This window comes from Stenella coeruleoalba (assembly GCF_951394435.1).
Source record: "Stenella coeruleoalba genome assembly, chromosome: 6".
NCBI classification, from domain to species: domain Eukaryota; kingdom Metazoa; phylum Chordata; class Mammalia; order Artiodactyla; family Delphinidae; genus Stenella; species Stenella coeruleoalba.
Window position 1 is genome coordinate 46,688,605 of NC_137151.1, and position 25,179 is coordinate 46,713,783.

The window sequence follows — 25,179 nt, forward strand, 5'->3', positions numbered from 1 at the left end:
ACATGGCACAACAAAGGTCCCTCATGCCACAACTAAAACCCAATACAGTCAAAAGTAAATAAATAAAATGGTTAAAATGGTAAATTAAAAAAAAAAATAGGACTTCCCTGGTGGCACAGAGGTTAAGAATCTGCCTGCCAATTCAGGGGACACGGCTTTGATCCCTGGTCCGTGAAGATCCCACATGCTGCAGAGCAGCTAAGCCCATCCTCCACAACTACTGAGCCTGTGCTCTAGAGCCCATGAACCACAACTACTGAGTCCGCTTGCCACAACTACCGAAGCCTACGCGCCTAGAGCCCATGATCTGCAACAAGAGAAGCCACCACAATGAGAAGCCCACATACCGCAATGAAGGGTAGCCCCCGTGCACCGCAACTAGAGAAAGCTTGCACACAGCAACAAAGACCCAATGCAGCCAAAAATAAATAAATAAATTTATTTTTTTTTTTTAAAAGTGGTAATATTTCCAACTGTTTTTCTGTGAGACCCCACTTGAAAACAGGCAGCAGCCTATATAGCTGCAGTGTGTACTTAAGGATAATTTACATTCCTTTAAATAAATGTGTGTGTCTATGTTATTTCTGTTACAGAGAGAAGAGGTACTCCTTTATAGGGACTCGTAAAGACATAGAACATCTAGAGATTTACTGCCTCCATTACGCTGCTGGGTCTCACAGCACGTGTTATGTTTTTATCAGTTTCTCTGCAGAAGGTAGGAGTTGTTTTCTCTGCATGAATTCTTCATATAATTATAGTTATCTTGTCTGTGAACTTAATATTTATTGAATATGAAAAACATCTGACATCTATAGATTAAAATGCCAATTGGGAGATTGGGATTGACATATATACACTAATATGTATAAAATGGATAACTAATAAGAACCTGCTGTATAAAAAAATAAATAAAATTCTAAAATTCAGAAAATAAATAAAATGCTGGACTTCTCGAAATAATTGACATACAAACACCTCTAAAGAATATTTCTATTATAAAATTAATACATGTTTATTGTAAAAAAAAAAAGAAGACAATATGGAAAAGTAGAGTAATCTTACCACCTTGAGATAAGTACTTTTTATATGTTATCATGTCTTTCTGAATTTATTGATATGTCTATATGATGCATAATAATACATATATAATCATGCATTATGTATTATTATATACATGTGTACGTATATTATGACTAAAAATAATAGAATATAAATGCTCCTTGGCTAGAATGTTTCTTTTTTAATTTTTTTAAATTTAATTTAATTTTATATTAGAGTGTAGTTGATTTACAATGTTGTGTTCATTTTAGGTGTACAGCAAAGTGATTCAGTTATACATATACCTATATCCATTATTTTTCAGATTCTTTTCCCATATAGGTTATCACAGAATATTGAGTAGACTTCCTTGTGCTATACAGTAGATCCTTGTTGATTGTCTACTTTATTTATAGTACTGTGTATATATCAATCCCAATCTCCCAATTAATTCCTCCCTACCACTTTCCCCCTTGGTAACCATAAGTTTGTTTTCTACATCTGTAACTCTGTTTCTATTTTGTAAATAAGTTCGTTTGTATCATTTTTTTAGATTCCATATATAAGCGATATTATACGATACTTGTCCTTCTCTGTCTGACTTACTTCACTCAGTATGACAATCTCTGGGTCCATCCATGTTGCTGCAAATGGCATTATTTTGTTCTTTTTTATGGCTGAATAATATTCCATTGTATATATGTACCACATCTTCTTTATTCATTCCTCTGTCGATGGACATTTAGGCTGCTTCCATGTCTTGGCTATTGTAAATAGAGCGGCAGTGAACATTGGGGTGCATGTATCTTTTCAAATTATGGTTTTGTCCAGATATATGCCCAGGAGTGGGATTGCTGGATCGCATGGTACTTCTATTTTTAGTTTTTTAAGGAACCTCCATACTGTTCTCCATAGTGGCTGTAGCAATTTACATTCCCACCAACAGTGCAGGAGGGTTCCCTTTTCCCCACACCCTCTCCAGCATTTATTGTTTGTAGACTTTTTAATGATGGCCATTCTGACTGGTGTGAAGTGATAACTCATTGTAGTTTTGATTTGCTTTTCTCTAATAATTAGTGATGTTGAGCATCTTTTCATGTGTTTGTTGGCCATCTGTATGCCTTCTTTGGAGAAATGTCTATTTAGGTCTTCTGCTCATTTTTTGATTGGGTTGTTTGTTTTTTTGTTATTGAGCTGCATGAACTGTTTATATATATTGGAGATGAATCCCTCCCTGGTCACTTCATTTGCAAATCTTTTCTCCCATTCTGTGGGTTGTCTTTTCATTTTGTTTATGGTTTCCTTTGCTGTGCAAAAGCTTTTAAGTTTCATTAGGTCCCATTTGTTTATTTTTGTTTTTGTTTTCATTACGCTAGGAGGTGGGCCAGAAAAGATCTTTCTGCAATTTATGTCAGAGAATGTTCTGCCTATGTTTTCCTCTAAGAGTTTTATACTTTGCCACCTTACATTTAGGTCTTTAATCCATTTTGAGTTTATTTTGTGTATGATGTTAGGGAGTGTTCTAATTTTATTATTTTACATGTAACTGTCCAGTTTTCCCCACACTACTTATTGAAGGGACCATCTTTTCTCCTTTGTATTTTCTTGCCTCCTTTGTCATAGATTAGTTGACGATAGGTGTGTGGGTTCATCTCTGGACTTTCTATCCTGTTTTATTGATCTATGTTTCTGTTTTTGTGCCATTACCATATGGTTTTGATTACTGTAGCTTTGTAGAATAGTCTGAAGTCAGGGAGCCTGATTCCTCCAGCTCTGTTTTTCTTTCTCAGGATGCTTTGGCTATTCAGGGTCTTTTGTGTTGTAAAATTGTAAAAAAAATTTTTCTAGTTCTGTGAAAAATGCCATTGTTAGTTTGATAGAGATTCCATTGAATCTGTAGATTGCCTTGGATAGTATAGTCATTTTGATAATATTGATTCTTCCAAACCAAGAACATGGTATATCTCTCCATTTCTTTGTGTCATCTTTGATTTCTTTCATCAGTATCTTATAGTTTTCAGAGTACAGGTCTTTTGCCTCCTTAAGTAGGTTTATTCCTAGGTATTTTATTCTTTTTGATGTGATGGTAAATGGGATTGTTTCCTTAATTTCTCTTTCTGAACTTTCGTTGTCAGTGTGTAGGAATGCAAGAGATTTCTGTGTATTAATTATGTATCCTGCAACTTTACCAAACTTATTGATGAGCTCTGGTAGTTTTCTGGTAGCATCTTTAGGATTTTCTATGTATAGTATCATGTCATCTGCAAACAGTTTCAGTTTTACTTCTTCTTTTCCGGATTTCTTTCTTTTTCTTCTCTGATTGCTGTGGCTAGGACTTACAAAACTATGTTGAACACAAGTGGCTAGAGTGGACATCTTTGTCTTGTTCCTGATCTTTGAGAAAATGCTTTCAGTTTTTCACCATTGAGAATAATGTTGCTGTGGGTTTGTCGTATATGGCCTGTATTATGTTGAGGTATGTTACCTCCATGTCCACTGTCTGGAGAGTTTTTATCATAAATAGGTGTTGAGTTTTGTGAAAAGCTTTTTCTGCATCTATTGAGATGATCATATGGGTTTTTTTCTTCAGTTTGTTAATGTGGTGTATTAATTGATTGGTTTGTGTATGTTGAAGAATCCTTGTGTCCCTGGGATATATTCCAGTTGATCATGGTGTGTGATCTTTTTAATGTGTTGTTGGATTCGGTTTGCTAGTCTTTTGTTGAGGATTTTTGCGTCTACATTCATCAGTGATATTGGCCTGTAATTTTCTTTGTTCATGATATCTTTGTCTGGTTTTGGTATCAGGATGATGGTGGCCTCATAGAATGAGTTTGGGAGTGTTTGTTCCTCTGCAGTTCTTTGGAAGAGTTTGAGAAGGATTGGTGTTAACTCTTCTCTGAATATTTGAATAGAATATAGAATTCACCTGTGAAGCCATCTAGTCCTGGACTTTTGTATGTTTGAAGTTTTTAATCACAGTTTCAATCTCATTACTTGTAATTGGTCTGTTCATATTGTCTATTTCTTCCTGGTTCAGGCTTGGAAAGTTGTACCTTTTTCAGAGTTTGTCCATTTCTTCTAAGTTGTCCATGTTATTGGCATATAGTTGCTTATAGTAGTCTCTTTTGATGCTTTGTATTTGTGGTGTCAGTTGTAACTTCTCCTTTTTCATTTCTAATTTTATTGATTTGAGTCCTGTCCCTTTTTTTCCTGATGAGTCTAGCATAAGATTTATCAAATTTGTTTATCTTCTCAAAGAAACAGCTTTTAGTTTTATTGATCTTTGCCATTGTTTTCTTCATCTGTATTTCATTTATTTCTGGTCTGATCTTTATGATTTCTTCATTCTACTAACTTTGGGTTTTGTTTGTTCTTCTTTCTGTAGTTGCTTTAGTTGTGTTTTTAGGTTGTTTATTTGAGATTTTTCTTGTTTCCTGAGCTAAGATTGCATTGTTATAAACCTCCCTTTCAGAACTGCTTTTGCTGCGTCCCATAGGTTTTGGATCATTGTGTCTTCATTGTTGTTTGCCTCTAGGTATTTTTTTATTTCTTTGATTTCTTCAGTGATCCATTGGTTGTTTAGTAACATTGTTTAGCCTCTATGTGTTTGTGTTTTTTACAGTTTTTTTCCTATAATTGATTTCTAATCTCATTGAGTTGTGGTCAGAAAAGATGCTTGATATGATTTCAATTTTCTTAAATTTACCAAGGCTTGATTTGTGGACCAGGATGTGAACTCACCTGGAGAATGTTCCATGCTCACTTGAGAAGAAAGTGTATTCTGCTGCTTTTGGATGGAATGTCCTATCAATATCAATTAAGTCTCTCTCGTCTAATGTGTCATTTAAGGCTTGTGTTTCCTTATTGGTCTTCTGTGTGGATGATTTGTCCATTGGGGTAATTGGGGTGTTAAAGTCCCCCACTATTATTGTGTTACTGTCAGTTTCTTGTTTTATGGCTATTAGCATTTGCCTTATATATTGAGGTGCTCCTATGTTGGGTGCATATATATTTACAATTGTTATGTCTTCTTCTTGGATTGGTCCCTTCATCATTATGTAGTGTCCTTCCTTGTGTCTTGTAACAGTCTTTATTTTAAAGTTTATTTTGTCTGATTAAAAAGCTGCTACTCCAGCTTTCTTTTGGTTTCTATTTGTATGGAATACCTTTTTCTATCCCCTCATTTTCAGTCTGTATGTGTCCCTAGAGCTGAAGTGGGTCTCTTTTAGACAGCGTATACATGGGTCTTGTTTTTGTATCCATTCAGCCAGTCTTTTTCTTTTGGTTGGAGCATTTAATCCATTTACATTTAAGGTAATTATTGATATGTATGTTCCTATTGACGTTTTCTTAATTGTTTTGGATTTGCTTTTGTAGGTCTTTTTTCTTCCCTTTCTCTTTTGTTCTCTTCTCTTGTGATTTGATAACTATCTTTGGTGTTGTGTTTGGGTTGCTTTTTCTTTTTGTGTGTTATGTATTGTAATTTTTTGGTTTGCTGTTCCCATGAGGTTTTGATATAGCAGTCTATATGTATACAAGGTTGTTTTATGTTGCTGGTCTCTTTCCCACCTAGGGAAGTTCCTTTAACATTTGTTGTAAAGCTGGTTGTTTTTGTTTTATGTACTTACTTTTTGCCATATAAAGTTAGCATTTTTATGAGGTTAAATCTGTCATCTTCCTCATGGGTTCTGGTTTTGGTGTCTGCTGGTCCATTGGCTTTTTTTTTTTTTTTTTTTGAACTGTGTATATTACGGATGGTTTTAAACACAGAGTATTTGGCAGAATAGTATAATGAACCTCCATGTACCTCAGTCTGGCTTCAGTAATTAAGAACTCACAGCTAATCTTGTTTCGCTTATATCGTCTGTATTATTTTGAAGCAAATTCAGATATTAAATCATTAAGTACTTCAGTATGCACACTGACTTTAAAGGTATTTTTAACTAACCTGTATTTTACATCTGCCATAGTTTGTCTTGCTGGAATCACTGACTTTCACTACAAGATACTTATAATGTTAAACCAAACATCAGCATTAGTTAAGATTATTGTTACATAATTTAGGATTTTAAAATAGCCTCTATGAGAATTTAATTATACTGAATACTTATGTTACTCCTCTCGCATTGATTAAATATACATATCTGTATGATATCCGTATAACTTTTTTGTTACTAAAGTTATATCTTTCTTTTTTAACCAAATCCTGTTCTTTTAATCATTTTTTTTTTTTTTAGATGTTGGGGGTAAGAGTTTATTAATTATTTATTTTTGCTGTGTTGGGTCTTCATTTCTATGCGAGGGCTTTCTCTAGTTGTGGCAAGCGGGGGCCACTCTTCATCACGGTGCGCGGGCCTCTCACTATCGCGGCCTCTCTTGTTGTGGAGCACAAGCTCCAGACACGCAGGCTCAGTAGTTGTGGCTCACGGGCCTAGCTGCCCCGCAGCATGTGGGATCCTTCCAGACCAGGGCTTGAACCCGTGTCCCCTGCATTAGCAGGCAGATTCTCAACCACTGCGCCACCAGGGAAGCCCCTAAAGTTATATCTTAATAAAAAGCTTCAGCTTCCTTTTTTACTAAAGTTATGCCTTATTAGAATCTATAACTCTTCTTATACCATGATATAAATTTTATTTTCCTGTCCTCAGAAGGCACTATCCTAAATTGTGAATTATGTTACTATATTAAAAAGACTTTCCAAGCCTTTTGAGTAAAACTTCGTATACGCCTCTCCAGAAACATAACAGGGTTTGTTTTGGTTTTTTTTTAATCTGTGGATTAGATAGAATTTCATTTGTTATATGTGGTTAATATCTGATTAGTTTTTGAGCTATCAGTTCAGAAGAAAGCAATACCATCTTAAGGCCTTCTTTGGGGTTTGATACTGAATGTAAAAGTTCATCATAAGAAGTTAAGAAAGTATCTCATGATTACTAATGCCAGAAAGAGTACAAAATATCATTAGACATGATTCTTATTCAAAGAAGAAGGATAAAAAAAACAGAGTTAGTCTCAACTGGAAATAAGATTGTCAGTACATATCAAATGCAGAGAAGGAAAATAAATCTGAACCTTCGTCACAGCTAAGTAATATCATGTAAGTTTTTATAGTTAAGAGACTCCTTTAGGTTAATATTGCCAGATTATTTCATTTTATAAGTGAGAAAACAGAAGAGCAGAGAGCTTAGCTGAAGCTTATCCAAAGTCACAAGAATGTTTCTTTATCCAGTTTTCTCAGAAGATATTTAAGAAGTATTATAAATAAAAGATTCTTAAAAGTTATCATTATTAGCAATAATAACAGTTATTCAGTGCTTACTATGTAGCAGTCAATCTACTAAATACTTTGAATTATTTATTTCATTTAATCCTTACAGTGTGCTTTGAGGTAAAATCTTTTATTATCCCCTTTTACAGAGGTAAGGAATCTGACTCTAACTCAGGCAGCCCGAGACACATAGCTCTCACTCTTAACTGCTGTTATTCAGAGAAGAGACTCCTAAATGTTATAATCAGTAAGAAATTGTATTTCTCTATCAACTAAAGTAGACAGAGTTACTGGAAGAACAGAGAGAGGATTCCAGCAGTCAATCCTAGAGATAAAGCAGGAATGGAAAGTTTTGGCAAGATAGATGGCAAGAAATTACATCCTAAGGAAAAATAATGTGAAAGGTCTAATTAAAGAAATTTGTGGCATGATTTGACTCTAGATTATTCCCTTATTTTCAGGGAATGCTGCATCCCTCAATTCATTTTTGCATTTATAAATTTTATTTTGGTTTTCAAATAAAGGATGGCTTATCGTTTTCATAAATTAATGAAGAAAGCAACACCCAAAACGTGTTGACTGTTGCTCTAGGTTTTAATGTTTGCTGCAGTTCGTGTCTAAAGGTACACATGAATTAAGCAAAAAAATGAAATCATGAAAGAAGAAAGAATTTTTTTTAATGAATTTGCAAATTTAGTTCTAAGTAGCAATCACAGTTTTAGCTTGAGGCTTTTCTGGGTGATTGTGAATAATGATTAGGTGAGATTACAGACCCCAGGCAAAGCCCGAGGACATTAATCCTCCTAGACAGTCATTTATCCTCAAAATAAATGGTCCTTAGTTTGTGGAGTATTGTTTGAAATACCAGAAGGAATCAAGACTTGAGTCTGTCATTTTATCCCAAGGGTCATCTCAGGAGTCTGAAGCTTAAATGTTAAGATAAATGTTTACCAAAATGAAAACCGTTGGCAGGCTTTTCATTTACTGTTGCTTTATTTTATTTTTACTGCTTTGGGGGTATGTATTTTTATTTACCCTTAGATGGAATTACATATTAAAAAATTGTAACCCCAAGAAAGTAATATCACTATTGAAAATTGTGTTCAACTGTGTAGAGCATCTATTCAGGGGAAATGGGTAAGATTTTTTTAGAAAGATAATAAATTCCACCTCTCATTTTTATTAGATTTTCATGGAAATTTATGTTTGAGAGAATTCTGATTTACTACTCTTTGCTAAAAACATTCTTCTAGCCCGATCTTATCATGTAAAATTATGAACTGGTTAGTGTGGCTATTTTGAAAGCCCTGAAGTTTTGAATTCGTGGATAATTATGTATTTTCAATTACCAAAATCTCCATTTCCTTCGATCCTTATAGCTCTTTGCTCTAACTCTTCTCTAAAAACTTTGTGACTTAAATTCTTAAAATGACTCCACCCTCTTTTAAGACATATTTACATAATAGGTAGTAAGAGGGAGGAAATTAACAAACTAAAACATTTACTTAACTCACCCAATGTATGGAATAATAATGGTGATAATACTAATAAAAAGGGTAGTGTTCTCGTAATCATCTAATAACATGAAGAAGGGTAACGAGGCTTTATATAGGGTTTACTATATGCCGGTCACTATTCTAATTCACATTCTAACTCAAAACTCCATTATTATCCCCAATTTTAAATGAGGAAACTGAGTCAATAAGAGATTAAATAGTAAGTAGTAAATTTGGGATCAGAAACCTGAACCAGGGCTTGAGGGAGCCACAGTAGAAAATTCTCAGTCCTACATGGCCTCACATCAATACATATAAGGCTTTGTACTGGGAACATAGTGGTAAATGAGGTAGGCACAGTTCCTGATTTCATTAAACAGAAAAGTACACAATTTATTTCATTTCCACATTGTAAGGTAATGCAAGAACATATGTAGGGACCTCATATAGTCTGGGAAAATCAGGCAAAGGATCTCCGAAGAAGGGGCTTTTTGGCTAAGATCTGAGGGATGAGTAGGATCTACAAGGTCAGGTGGAAATGGGGAGTAGGATAGGCAGGGGCCACACTGTGACTTTTATGGGCCCTAGACACTTTTGCCTTCATGGGCCCCTTCCTCCATAAGAATATTAAAAATTGTATTTTGTGATTATACTGGTATGAAGACAAATATGTTAGTATTATATACTAAAACATTTTCTTTCAACGAAAAGTGTTTTTTTTTCCTTATTTTAATAAAAAGTAAAACATTTTCATGGACTCCTAAAAGTATTTTGGGCCCTAGGCACTTGTGCCCGCTGTACTTAATGGATAACTGAAAGGGGGCCAGTGTGGTCAGAGCAGAGAGTGCAGGTGAGGGAGGCATGAAGTGAGTCTGGTGAGGCAGGCAGGGCCCTGTAGGCAGTGTTATTTATCCTAAGAGCTTCCAAAGGGTGTGTGTGTGTGTGTGTGTGTGTGTGTGTGTGTGTGTGTGTGTGTGTGTGTGTGTGTGTGTGTGTAGATGGGTGTGCTTAAGTCAAATTAATATATGCACATGGTTAAAATCAATAGTTCTTTGGTTCCCCTTTTCCCACTGACGCCTCACTTCTCTTTCCACTTTTCCTTCCGATATTTATCTTCATTTATCCAGGTAAAAGTAATTTGCTTCCACCTCAAATTTTTTAATTTATCACTTTTAGGCATCATATAGTAACGCACACACACATACACACACACACAAATAAAGGAGGCATTATAAATTCACTCACTTAATCCTACCCCACCTCTACCTTTGCTCTATCCTTCTTCATTTGGTTTTATCTCTGTTTTGGGTTTCTCTGTTGCAACTGTGGATACAGCAGTATACCTTTATAATACCTCTATTTCTTATCCCATTAACTGTAGGTGCTGCTTTGGGATTGTCCCCTCTAGCAGATGAGGATAAGTGTGTCCACATTCTCCATGGTTCTGTTCTCAGTTCTTTCATTTTTGTATTTCTAAAATTGATGCCATTTACATCTATTTTATAACCATAATTAAGCATTTATATATTATTGTGTGAAAAGTGCCTTTGCATTTTCTGTTCCCACTACCTGGAACATCCATTCACCCACAGGACCACATTGACTGTTCCTGCCCTTCCTTAAGTTCTTGACCCAAGTGACAGCTGCTCAGTAGGGCTGTTCCTGACCATCTTATCGGAAATAGCAACTCCCCTACCTAGGATTCTTGTTTTACTGTCTGTTGTATTTTTCACTGTAGCACTTATTGTTAATACAAATCATATATTGTATTTCACTTAATTTTTAAAATTATTGTCACTCTCCCTGTCCTTGACTACAGCTTCAAGGAGACAAGGATTATGTACTTTAATTTCTTTGATTTTTTTGGTTTACTATTTTTCCCCTCACTTTTATAATCTCAGTGGCTAAAATAGTGCCAGATACAGAATCATTTAAATTAATGATTAATTATAGTCCCAAGTAGTCTTCTTTGGTTATATTCCCTTACTTAGGCCATTTTTCAGTTTTCTTAAAATTTCTAATTGCCTATTTTTGTTTTTCTTGCATTGTTTTTCTTTGTCATATTCCCAATTCTTTCCAACTCTTCATTATGTGAAACATTCTGGGCATCTCTTTTTGTTTTTGTTCTTTTCCCTGGGAGCTGCTCTTCTAGATCCTTACATCCTTTGGCTGCACAACTGTCATCCTAAGGCTTCCCTTTCCTCCTCAACCCACATTTTTTTTCTTTTTCATTGTACATCCTCCTTTAATGAAGCATATCCCTTAGCAACTTTCTAAGAAAGAATATAAGGATGATAAACTTTCTGAACTTTCACATGTTTGAATGTTCTTTATTTTATTCTCACTAGAAGTGTATCCAGGTTCTAACATCAGAAGGTGCAAGCGTGGGAGCAGGGCCTGACTGGGGGAAAGGGGAGAAGTGGGGTTTGTGCATCAGTATTGGAGAGGGAGAAAAAGCATTAAAAGGTGCCACGTTCGACTACTTGCCCTACATGAGACACAGTCTAAAAACTGACATTTTGTGCCACTTCTACAACTGACTGTTTTTATAATAGTCTTAACAATCATTGTGTTAAAAATTGTAGAAAGAGTACCGACTTTGAAGAATGTGCTGAGGATAAGCAGTTGCTGCCTATCTAACTGCTTGCCGTCTGAATTGTAGGTTGTCTGGGATTCTAGGGTACAAATCATTTTCCCACTGAACTTGGATGGTGATGCTCCACAATCTTTTAAAATTTATTTACACCAGCCTGAGTTGGTCCTTTGTAGCTCATCTGTTCTTTCCTTCTGGTAACTTTTGGGGTCCATTCTTGTTTTTCTTGGTGTTTTCAGTTCCCAGTGATGTGCATGTTATAGGCTTTTTTCTGTTCATGTTGTATTCAGTGAGCACTTTCATCTGAGGAGTTTAATCCCTAGAAAATCATCTTGTACTATTTCTTTAGTAATGTCCTTCCTTTTTTTCTTTTTTTTCTTCTTGTTCTTTCCTTCTGTAACTGTTGTTATTCTGTGAAGGACCACATGAGCTGAACATCTAATGTCTCTTCTTTATAATAATATTTTCTATTTCTTTTTAAATCTATTTCCAGGCAATGCTCTCAATTCCTAAAACCAAACCAAAAAAAGAGATTCATAGGAGGGTTGAAATATAAAATTATGTTTTCATTTTCCAAGAGTCTTTCATATTCTCTGGGAGTTTTGTTTGTTTGTCTTTGTTTGTTTAAAGATGAAGAGGGTAGTGATTAAGAGCACAGATTTTGGAGCCAGACTGAGCTTGAATCCCTGTCTCCCACTTAGTAACTCTGTGACCTTGAGCAATTTTAAATTATCTGTCTCTGTCCTGATCTGAAATGGGGATAATAATAGTCTGCTTATCTCAGAGTTCTAAGGATTAAATGAGTTTGTAAACATAAAACGTTAAGAATAAAATCTGGAATGTAGTAAGCCTTATATGTATTTGCTATTATCGTTACTATTATAATCATCTCTAATATTATTTTGTGTATGTTGTCTGCTCACTGTCCCTGAGGATGCTAGCTAGAGTTCTTTTTAAAATTCATCTTTTTCCCCTAAGTTACCCATTGCCTCCAATTCAGCTTCATTTTTCTGTTTGCTTTTTGGTTTTTTTTTCCTCTTTTTTATGCAGGAAGCTTTCTTTAAATATCTGGTAATTCTTGGATACAGGTTCATATATAACAGTGAGGAAATAAACAGCTGATGGGGAGCTTTGCATACAAAGGCAGCTTTTCCTGATTTCAGGTGTTTAGGGTGGCTAGGACAGGACCCATTCATTACAATCCAGAGCCCCTAAATGCCAGAGATAAAAGCTATTCATAGGATTGATTTTCCCCAAGAGGAGCCCTTTGATTATTTCTTTAGGAATGCCTTGCTTCAGTGGATGTGGGTGCCAGCTGTTCCTTATACAAACCTTAAATTAATCCCCCCGTTTTCAGCCCAACCTCTCACTGCTGCTCTCATTGCTGCCCTCTCACTGGGCATCCGCGAGCCTTTGAACCTCTCTGTAGTTCTGCAGATGGATGGGTCTGATCTTAGCATTTGCCACTCCATGTCTACTGTAGGCTGAGGTTTCCTGTGCTCCACCGCAGCATTTTCCTCTCTGTATTTTCCTGTTCACATTAATTTTTTGAAATCTCTTATCTGTTGATGGTCTGTCCCCCATACATTGTGGTGTCACTTATTTTTTATTCCTTTACTATCATTTTAGTAGGTCTTAAAAGAAGTAAAAACATGTATGGTCTACCTCCCATCTTTAACTAGCAGTCATTGAATGTTCGTAAGTAGAAAAATGACCAGATCAAATGTCATTTGAAGTATAGCAGCATAAACTAACAGACTGAGTTTTCCTGGATATAATTATATGATGCTTATAGCACCTAGCACATGATAGATAATAAAACTAGTTATTAAAATAATGACATAAATATATGTTCTTAGACATAAATAGATCAATATTTAATGAAATAAATATTAAGCAAAATATATTTATCATATTACATAAAATATTAATATGTTATATAATATATTATTCCCCAGGCTAAAACAGAAGTAACTTTCTTCAGAAATCATCTAATCTCTACCTACTCTAGCAGTGCTTTCCATCTGTTGCTGAATACCAACCTATCTCTTTTATCATTGAATATAAACGTGATTTTGCATATAATAGCAGTAAATTAGTCTTAAACCAGCCTTTGACTTCTAGAAGCTTATAATCCTTTATTTGCAGTAAGATGACAGCTATGAGGATCAAAATACTATCTCATAGGGTGGCAATGATGATTAAATGAGATAAAATATATAATTTCATTTTCCCCTTCTTCATACTGTGGACCCATTTTTAAACCACCTCTAGAATATTTCCATAACTAGAGTAAATTAGCTAATCCAAATCCCCTAACCTGTATCTATATGAAAATTTTGGTACTTTAAAGAGGATTGTTGCCAGCTCATGGAATGTTACATCTAAAAAGTGTTTTTCCTGCTTTCTTGTTGTCTTAAGCAGCTCTGTTGGGTACTTGATTAAAAGATACTTGTAAGCTTTAGTGCTGTTAAAGAAATATACATTGATTATAGCCAAGTCTTTATACTATGAATCATTTCTTTATCAAAGTTCTATCTTTATAAATTCTAGTCACTTAAATGCAGTTTTTTAGTATTTCCCATCTAATTTGTTGTGCTGTCATGTGTGATTTCTCTTTAATGTTATTGAATAGATTAAGAAAAATGCACTTAGACAAGTTGCTTTCATTTGAATATCCCTTAAAAAGAAATATACATACATAAAAATTATAAGTGGTAGCAGAGTTTTATTATAGATTATTAGGGTCTCTCATTTACTTCCTGTCTTTCACATAACCTGGGGAAGGGGAAAGGAGAAATTTTAAATCCAAAACCTAATAAATTCAGTAGATTTCAAGGAAAATAATAAAAATTACAGTAAAGAAGATTCCAGACTCCAGATATCTACAGCTATGTGATTGTGGCTTAAAGAAATTAGGAAACCACTATGCATTTTTCATAATTAAAATATATTGTCCACCCCTTGAGTTTCCTTATATAAATAAAAAGATTGTAATTTCAGATATCATTATTGTCATACCTATTTGCCTTTATTGTAACTGGAAATTTTCAGTATCTCCTTCTTGTCTCTTTCTGACTGTTCAGTGCTCACACACACATACAGTGTGTGCACGTACACACACACACACACATCTGAGGGAGTAGTAAAAACAAAAGGCATTTTATTAAGTAAATAACGCTCCTCAATGGTTTTATTCATTTTAAATAATAGATCAGAAGTTCATTTTCAGGGCACTAGCTTCTATTTTTACATAGGAATTATTTTTAAAACCATACTATGCTATTTTCTTTCATAATTTGAATGTTGTTATGATTTCTTGGTAGCACTACAGAAATCTTCCTGCTTGTTTTTTTTCCTATTCACAGTATTCAAAGTGAGTCATGTGACCTAGATATTGAAAATTGAGGTAGAGTGTGCTGCATTGCTGATATTTACTGTGAACCTCAGAAACTGCTTCCACAGGCTAGAATTATAGGGTGCATGTGCACACCATTTAATATTGCTGCACAATCATTTTTAAATCTGGCATAAAATATTGTTTTAAAATATTCAATTAATAGAACATAATGCTTTTATATTCCAGTTTAAAAGGCACAAATAATGATTGTTCATTTTAAAGTTTTAGATCATGCTAGATAAGACTCATTATGGATTTTTCCCCATTATTTACCTTGTGTTTAGAATTACAGTAATCTACTTATTTTGAAATCTAACCCCAATAAGGTGCAATTAGTCTGTTGCTATTTCGTAATTCGGGGTGAACTCTGTTAAATTATTAAAAATAAAATAGTATCTAGAGTCTGCAGTATAAAATTGTGATCATCAACAGAAGTTATTTTATCATCTGTCAGATTGGTGTAGAGCATCTCTTTCAAGAAGTCAGCTTTCACATTCAGGAAGCCATATTCTCCCAGTGTGGAAAGCTCTTTCACCATTTAATACTTTTGTGTAAAAAATAAAACCCAGAAAGGAAAGCACTGAATGAATTAAAGCATCTGAACAGGTGACTGACTTTCAAGTCATGTATGTACTGAAAGAATCTGATTTGTTTTCTCTTTACTCACTGCAAAAATATTATAAAATAGAAGAAATAACAGATTACATAGCAACTCCCAGCTAAGAAAATTAAAGCACAAATGTGCTAAGGATCAGCTCTGTAGTTTTGTTTGTCCTCTTTTTTTTTTTTTTGCGGTACGTGGGCCTCTCATTGTTGTGGCCTCTCCCGTTGCGGAGCACAGGCTCCGGACGCGCAGGCTCAGCAGCCATGGCTCACGGGCTCAGCCGCTCCGCAGCATGTGGGATCTTCCCGGACCGGGGCACGAACCCATGTCCCCTGCATCGGCAGGTGGACTCTCAACCACTGCACCATCAGGGAAGCCCTGTTTGTCCTCTTGATGACAGAGAGATTAGCTTACCAAACTAATTCATAGGTTTCTTTATATAGCCAGGGAAAACTACAGAGTACCAGGGCAGATGACCAGAATCCGTATTGAGAAGTCTAAGACCATAAGCTGGAAACTCAGTGCCTAGAATCCAATCTGAAGTACAAGGAGAGGCAGAAATAAGTAAGGAATACAACCAGGTTTGGCCAAAGCTGGGTAGAATGAGATGCAGTAAACAAATAAACAATAAGCAAATACAAGAGAGTGGCCCAGAACCAGGACTCTAACAGAAAGTGTGGGTGCAGCATATTAATATCTTTTGGGAGAGTGGGAATGGGAGGCATATCAGGACTAGATACTTATTATAATTGAACAGTACACCGAGCTCTGATTTGTCTCCAGCTCCTGGATGAATTTGCTCGTCCTTTTTCCCAAATCAGTATTTCCCAAACTGGTGTTTCATGGAACAGTCTTCTAAAAGGTGTATCATGAAGGCTGGAAGAAAATATCACTTGTCAAGTAAATCTGGAAAGTGAAAATACACACACACACACACACACATATATGTATATATTCTTCATATTTTTCTTTCTTGAAAATGCATAATGCCCTTATCATGTAAAAGTTTCTTAGTAGTCCTGGAAAAAAGAAATCTGTAAACCCAACCATTCCCAAACATGTTTGACCTGGAACACTATTTTGCATCATATCAAGTTCCATCTTTTAGAGCTGTGTTCTCCAGGACACCAGTTTGGGAAACTAACTGTCTTGTTTTATAAGTATTTCAATAAGCTGTTGCAAAGCCATTTTTAAAAGGTAGGATATATGCTGAATAAACGAATGAATTTGTCCAATATTTACTAATATAGTTGTTTCAACTTCGCACAAGATCCAGTCTTTGATACAAGAAGGGCTCACATTATTATCTGTATAGTCAGACAAATAGGAAATCACTATAGCAACTTATTTTTAAAGGTCACTTACTGTGTTGAGTTATATAAGCTAGGCTCTACAACACAGAACCACTGATCCCATATTTGGGGCAGCAATCACTATTCATTAATAAGAGCATCAAAGCATGTTTCACAACAATTATATTGTGCTCTTAGTAATTCTTGGTAAAGAGGACTCCAACTAAAAGGGTCCTGAAGTGGTCTTGTGTTAACAAGACACACAGAACTGCCAGTAGCCAGGAGATTTGTACTTTCTGTTCTGGATCTGCCATCAGCTGTCTATGAGGCATTATAAAAGATATTTCTCTTCTGAAAAATGAAGAGATTACCACTTCCCAGCTAGATATTAAGAATGAACTTCTAAAAAATTCTAAGTTCTGTGCTCATTCTGTACCCAATATTAATGTGAATTTCCAAAAGATGGATGTAGTATTAAAAGTTTCTGTTACCCTATATTTTAAGTGATCTTCCAAACATAGTTTGGGAAATACAGGACTAAATATATTCCAAAATTCCTTGTAATTCTGAAATGTTATATTCAATTATTCTAAATTATATATTTACATTTTTCTCCTTACAAGAAAGAGGACGGTATAAGTTCTTTATAAGCAAAGAACTTTACCATGTGCTTGTGAGGGACCAGAGCTATTTGAAAAATGTCCTAGGTTACAGCATTATCTTATAACAGCTCAACGTTTAATTAGATCTTTTTAATTTTTAATTAATTAAAAATAATATATGCGTGATTTTAGAGTGTTAAAGATTTTTAAAGTTGTTATATAGTATTGGTCTTTATGATTTCTAGATAAAATACTCTAAAATCATGAACATATTATTTTTTACTTTAAAAAATTGCATGTTACAACTCTAAGGAAATAATAGCTAAAGAAGAAATAGTTTTTCCAAAATAGAAACCGTGTTGGTGTTTGTCACTTAATTTAGTAGTTCATCAGTGTCATGTGTCATTGCATATTCTTCTAAAACATTTTTGAATATGACATAGTAACTCTTTGCTATTAAAAACAACAAAAATAAAGGAAAAATATTTTATTTCTTTGGAGGTAGAGTGGAACGTAGAATGGTTGGGATTTTCTTAAGGAAAATTTAGTTGCAAAAAATATTTGGGACAGGAGACCATTTGAAAAGATTCTCACTGGCCAAATTTGAGACAGTTTGAGCATCAAAATAAATAATGATGATAATGAATTATAACACACTGAATAAAATAAGAATCCAACCATTAAATGAATAAATAAATAAATGAGAGAGAAGAGAAAGCTCTTTCTTAAATTAGAACGACAACTAATACAAGAGATCAGATCATGGAGTTAGAAAACCATCAATGGGATGCTAAAATTAGTAGGTAAAACTTTACATAAAATATTTCCCCACGAATAACTTTTTAACTATAAAGGAAACAATAATTTGACAGTGGAGAAACCAGTGGACATCACATTAACAAACTGGTGAAATTTAACACCATCAATATTGTATTAAACTGACATTTCATGTGCCTCCTGATATGATGCACTTGAAAAGCACACAGCATTACCTCTGTAGTATTCCCGCCAAAATGCATAACGCAAAGCTAATCATGAGGAAACATCAGACAGACTCAGAATGAGGGACATTTAACAAAATACCTGGCCTGCATTCTTCAAAAATGTCAAGATCAAGAAAGACAAAGAGAAGCCAAGTAAACGTTCCATTTTAAAGGAAACTAAAGAATCTTTAACAACTAAATGTAATGTGTGATAATGGAACCTGGCCCAGGGGATTTTTAAAAAAGTATAAAATGCTAAAAGGGCATTATTTAATAGTTATCAAAAATTTAATATGAACTGTGCGTTACATATATTAAATTTCTTGATTTCAAAAATTATATAAGAGAATGCCCATGTTCTAAGGAAATGCTTACTGAAGTTTTCAGAGGTAAATTGGCACATTGCTCCAATTTACTCTCAAAATAAGAAATTAGATAAATAGATAAGATACTTAGATGACAAAACAAATGGGGCAAAATGTAAACAGTTGAGGAATCTGGATGATGTTTCTGGAGAGTTCCTCATCCTATTCTTGCAACATTTCTCTGAGTTTGAATTTATACCAAAATAAAAAGTTTTAATACTTCTTTGAACTCGAGTATGCCACTGAGAGTTAAAACCTGTTTCATTATCATGGGTCAAATTGTTCCAAGTATTTAAGAAAAAAGGCCAAACCTTGGAAATGTATTCCTTGCTCTTTGTCCAAATTGATAAAATTATAAACCTAAATTAATATGGTGATTAATCCCCCTCTCTCAAGAAAAGGTAATTAATAGTGTATTTGTGAGCCATGTTAAGTTCTTTTTTTTTAAGATTTATTTATTATTTATTTATTTTATTTACTTTTGGCTGCATCGGGTCTCAGTTGTGGCCCACGGGATCCTCATTGAGGCCCGCAGGATCTTTCCTTGCAGAGCGCGGGCTTCTCTCTAGTTGTGGTGGGCGAGTTTTCTCTTCTCTAGTTGTGGCGTGCGGGCTCCAGAGCTCGTGGGCTCTGTAGTTTGTGGCACACAGGCTCTCTAGTTGAGGCACGCGAGCTCAGTAATTGTGGCATGCGGACTTAGTTGCCCTGCGGCATGTGGGATCCTAGTTCCCTGTCCAGGGATCAAACCCATGTCCCCTGCATTGTAAGGTGGACTCTTTACCCCTGGACCACCAGGGAAGTCCCTCATGTTAAATTCTTTATGTTAAATGTACCATGTGAATTCAGGGTATTAATATTTTAAGTGAATGCACTTGGAGAATGTACAATGGACAGCTATTTCAAGACGCACATAAAACTTAGACTACATCCATTCTTCCCAACCTCCACCCCACCTGCCACACGCTTGTTTATTCCTCATCCTCCACTTTATGTGGCTAATTCAAGTGTAACAAGAGCTTTGTCCGGTAATCTTTTTTGCCTTCTATATTTTGTAATCATTGTCACCGCTCTATAAAGGTGATAGTTTATGTATTAAATTAAGAAAGGTTTTTCTAAAAAGACTTTCTACTAAAAAAATTACCTGGTTTTTGATATTTTCTTTGTGTCATATATTACTATGTTTTATTTTTTAAGTGGGATAATCATTAAATTATCCTTTTAAATATTTTGTGTGCATTGCCATTTTTTAAAACCTGGCACAATATGTATATTTACGTTATGTATGTTATTTACATGTATTATATGTATATTTACATAAAGGAAGTAAAAATATGTTTTACTTCTTTTATCCTTCTCAAAGTATAAATCTTGCCTTCTTTGGACACGTAAGCTATATAGTCTTTATACACTAATTAATACTTGTTTTCTTTTCAGAAGTTACATTTGCGAGTTAGTTGACATTGCAAGTTGGCAAGTCAGAGTAAAATCCAGAGGACTAAATTGTTCTGTGGTTTAATTTTTTTAAGATATTTTCCGTTTAATAGATAATCAGGAGACAAAGACTGTAATAGATTCAGATATCAGCTGGTATAATTTTTGAATCCAAGAGTCTAGACCAAAAATAAATGTGTAAGAGGGGTAAACTAAGAGGGGCAAAGTATGTGTGAATATGTGAGTATGTTTGAAGCAGGATTTTTAAATTGTTTTGATGTTTCTGTGTAAGAAAGAATATTTTTATTATTATTAGGCCATACCGCACGGCATGTGGGATCTTAGTTCCCTGACCAGGGATTGAACCCGTGCCCCCTGCAGCGGAAGCTCAGAGTCTTAACCACTGGACCACCAGGGAAGTCCCAAGAAGGCATATTCTTATTCTTAACGTTATAAATATTGAGAGAGATGAAGGATTGTTTTCTCACAGAACATTTAATGGCTTTCTAAGTAAAAGTAAACATATAAGCATTTCAGCAAATGATTTTTTTTCTGTTGAATCTTATTTTTTTTAATTCCACCAAGAATTTTATAGTCTACATTCAAAATGTATTGAATAAAACATGTCAGTAATATTCTTGCCCTTTTAACAACCATATAATTTCTCTGAGAAAATGGTCCTGTGTCATCATGTAAAATTATTTTATAGAATTAAATCTTGGTGCTCTTATCTACATAAGAAAGGATTCAGCATCAATGTTGACCTACTTTTTTTCTCATTCACATTTTTTTAGCAAGAGAATAACTGTCTCACACCAAGATTTGAAACCAGGATTTTATCGTAACATATTTAAAAAGAGAAACTCATTCTTCTTGTGTTTCTGTAATCTGAATATCAGGTTATACCATATCAACAGCCAGCAGATGGAGAAAAAAAAAATGCTCTGGGAAGCTAGGCTGTAAATACTAGGTTAATTCCAGAACTTCAAGATTTTCAAAATTTTGCTAAAGCTTCTCTAAACTCTCTGATCTTTTAGTAAGAAATTCATAGTTTAGAGTGGGAAGGAAAGGCACAGAATCTCAAGTTGAGGTCTGTATACTTCAGGTGGTTTCATCATCCTCTTATACTTCCTGTGAAAGCCATTTTTGGTCCTCTAATCTCCTCACTGGTGTCAGTTCAAAAAAATCGTTCAATTGGGAATAGAAAAGTGATTTTTTTTTTCCCATGATACCAGCGTTGTGACTCTCTTATACATCTAGTGATCTTCCTATTAAAAAAAAAATCAATGTATTAAATTTACCCTTAGTAATTGAATGCCCAGTTGGAAAAGCTGCTTTGGCTTTCATTCATTAAGTATAATTCATGCACATGTGTGCCAGGTTCTGTAATTGGATTAATGTTGCAGACATAGAAGATATAGTTCCCATTCTCAAGTTGCTTAAGACAAGCTGACTGAACCATAACAATGCAATATAATAAATATGATATAAGTAAGCACAATGTGCTATGGAGGTATGTCGTCATAGCTCCTAACCCAAAGTGGGTAGTTGTAGAAGTCAGTGATTTTGACTACCAAAGATGGGGTTAGTAAAATATGAGGTGAATTTTGTGATCCAAATCAGCTTTTTTCAATACAAACATTAGTCTTATTAACATTACCAATGTATTGAATGTCTATGATATGTTAAATGTGACAACAAATGCAGTCTTATCATCTATATTAGATATCTTAATAATAATGAGAATTTTTTTCCCTAAAAATTATTTGTCTTATTTCTTCTGATTGTTGGGCTCTTTATGGTTAGTGGTATATGCCAGTACAGGGCACACAACTCTCACGTACTGTTGGCTTTCAGAGATACCTAAGGAAAACTGTGGATTCATTAGTAAAAATTCATCCTTTACTACTATAAACCCAACTCAAACTCATGTCATACTAATGATTGTTGGATCATTCCCTTCATCCTTGTGTGTGAAGGACAGTAAATCATGATTACATTGTGAGCCCTCAGTGATAGGAAAAGCATTGTGATGTAGTGTTTCTGAAAAGTAGTAGTAATGAATTTGGAGAAACAGCCTTGAACAGAGAGGGAGATTTCCAAACACAGGAAAAAGGGATACAGAAATTAAGATGAAAGATAAGAAGGTGGGAAAGGTTAGCAAAGAGAACATGAGTTTAAGTGAAGTAAGATAAGTGGAAGAAAATGTAGTAGGCTCAAGAAGTTTGAGGACATTACTAGTTAAATATCATGCAAAAAGACTTAATGGAAACTCACTTGTACTTGAAGTTGGGATGTTGGGCAGTCTTTGTTATTTTCTACAATTCTGTCTCTGATTTTTACCAACTCTGCTACCACGGTAACTGTGGAAAACTACTTTAGCCTTTGATCAGTTCTAATTAGCTCTCTATAGTGTAGTGAAGACCTATATCTTATCTTTAGTTGCATACTGCAGTAAACACATAGTTTAGTCGTATATAGTCATCTAATTTTTAAAAGAATTATGTGTTGATATGGCTACAGAATTAATTTTTAACTTTGGTAAGAACAGACTTTAGTAGTAAATGAAAATTTTGTTCTGTGATGTCACAGGAAAGCAAGCAGGCCCAATTTTTAAATAAGCTGAACCATTCAACATTTTCATGAAGCAGAGGGAGAGAATATCTTTGAGAAGGTTTTGTTTACTTATTTTTTATTTCCACTCATGACTTTAGTAGATCTCAGTCAACTGGGGGAATAATACCTCTTGTTTGGTGATACCATTTCATTACAGTGAGAAGTACACAGTAAATAATCGGATAATGACCTAACACAGTAATGATTCTTGTTGATTTATATCTCATATGGGGAAAAATAAAATCATGTTCATCTGTATTTGCTGTTGAAAGGAGAGGTTTTACAAGTACCATTTTTGCTTTCACTTATGCATTACATCTATTATCTTTTCAATAACTGATAAATCATAAGACTTTTTGGACCAAAGTATGTTGGAATCTTTAGGATTTTGAAAATTTCAAACTGACGGTATTCATATGACATAAATGTTGATGATGGCTTAAATTTTAAAATGGACAAGCTTCAGTCTACCTGCAAGTCACCTTTTTAGGAGATTCTGAAACCAGTTACATTTACTGAAAAATCCCCAATTAAAATGTGAAGCAAGTAAAATACTCTCAATAGTCATTAGGTGACTATAATCCTTTTTTTTGTATTTACCAATTAGAATTATTCTTAATACTGTAATTGGCTTTCCACACCCTCCTTTTTCAGCACAGTCCTTTTAAGTGTTGAATATAGCCTTACCTGATGACATTACTGATATAATATATTGAGATACTTCATTGGGTTGGAGTGACTTACTAGATGCCAATTTGCCACACCCAGAATGTTGCAAAGCTTAGAACATGGCACACAGGCCTATTTACTTGTTCCAGACTAAATAAGTATCTTTGTGTATGTGTGTGTATATACACATATGCCCATGTATTCCTTTATTTCAATGATCTTTATTACAGCGATAGAGGGCAGAACAATTCTGAATGTATACGTAGGTGTTTAACAATCCTCAGTCATCATATTATCTTTCACAGTGTAAAAGACCCTTGAGCAACATTAAGCAATATAAGACTATATTCTGTATTTCTTGTTATGGGTCTAAGGTATCCTGTTTTCTTTTTTCTTTTTTAACCTCGATAAATTAGTTAGTTAACAGGTGCTTGTTGAACACTTTCTAAGCGTAACCTAAAGTTTAAAGTAATATTAAGGAAAAGAAAGTGAAACCCTGGCCCCTGTTGACCTTCCATTTAAGTGTTTCCCCATAGTAGGAGAATCTGCAGGTGAGCAGTCTGCTCCCTTGAACTTGGGTTGAGGTGTGGAGGACAGAGTACATCCTCTCAGGACCCTCGGATACTGAAGAAGATGATCTTTCAGACAGATGTGCAAATTGGTGCTGCAGATACAAAGTAATAATAATACAGATTGTACTGTCCTCCTGAATTGTCATATCTAGCCTCCTTTCTGCCACACATACATATGACTATACTTATATTTTAGAGCATTTCTTTTTTTAACTCCTAAATGTGCTTTTTTCTTAACATTAGAAAACAATACTATTTTAAATACTTGATCACTATTCCAGTATAATGATTTTATTTTGGATTCAAGTTAACTTCTTCGCTAACATTATTTAATACCTGTTGTATACAAATATTATGTTAAACATTGACCCTGAATGCCACAGCCCTGGACTTTTATTTTAACATCCTTTCCAAAGTATAATATATGTAATTAATGAAAATTCTATAAGCACCAGCTCCAAAACACCATGGTTTAATAGTATATCTTAGGCGTACTGCTGAATCTTTACTTTATTAGTAAAAAGAGAGTTTAGGGAAGAAATATTTTTAAATCATATATTTTTGTATTGGTCAAGATTCTTTATTACAAATAACATAATCCTCTTTGACCAGTTTTATCAAAGGAAACACATTAAAAGGTATTAAGTAGCTAACAGACTCCAGCAGGACCAGAGAGCTGGCTCTGAAGTTAATAACATTTTCCAAGCATCTTTCAGGAGCTCCTCTAGCAAAAAACACTCTTTTCACTAGCACCCAGCACTTACGATGCATCCATCTGAACATCACTGCTGTCCCAGAAGAATATCCCAAAGAAATACCTGATATTTCTACCAACAAATCAAGTTATCCAAGAAGAGTTGTATCCTCAGGTTGTTTGCTTCCAATGTCAAATAATGCTCTGTGAATTTGATTCCTGGAACCAAAGGTACTTGCCTAGCTGCAAGACAGTCTCAGAATGCTAGTTTTCTGATCTCTGCCATGAGAAGATTGGTATCGTATTGTAGAAAGTTAACAAAATATAAAGGAAATGTTCAAAGTGTTGTGGCAGCCAGGGTGACCAATGCCACAGACAACAGTGAACTAGATTAATTTTCATGTTAAATATTCTTTGCAGCATTTTATATTTTTAGGGGTCAGATATAGGTCATTATCTTTCTCTGGGAGATTTATCCCAACCTTTGCCTTCAGTAAGCATCCAAATTATTTTCTCAGTAAATCACCCACCATATATTAACTTCTCTAACCAC

At 34.6% G+C, this 25,179-nt stretch overlaps 1 protein-coding gene across 13 annotated transcripts in view; it reads left to right on the forward strand.

Moving 5' to 3' along the window:
• The window catches only part of MBD5 (methyl-CpG binding domain protein 5), a 404,533-nt gene that overhangs the window by 259,341 nt on the left and 120,013 nt on the right, over positions 1–25,179 (forward strand). For 12 of the 13 annotated variants that reach the window (XM_079924733.1, XM_079924731.1, XM_079924740.1 and 9 more), the window contains one exon: positions 594–715. The gene's annotated coding sequence lies outside the window, so the exon portion shown is untranslated. Of the gene's footprint in view, positions 1–593; positions 716–13,027; positions 13,097–25,179 lie in introns of all 13 variants that reach the window. The other variant, XM_079924743.1, reaches the window with a different exon arrangement.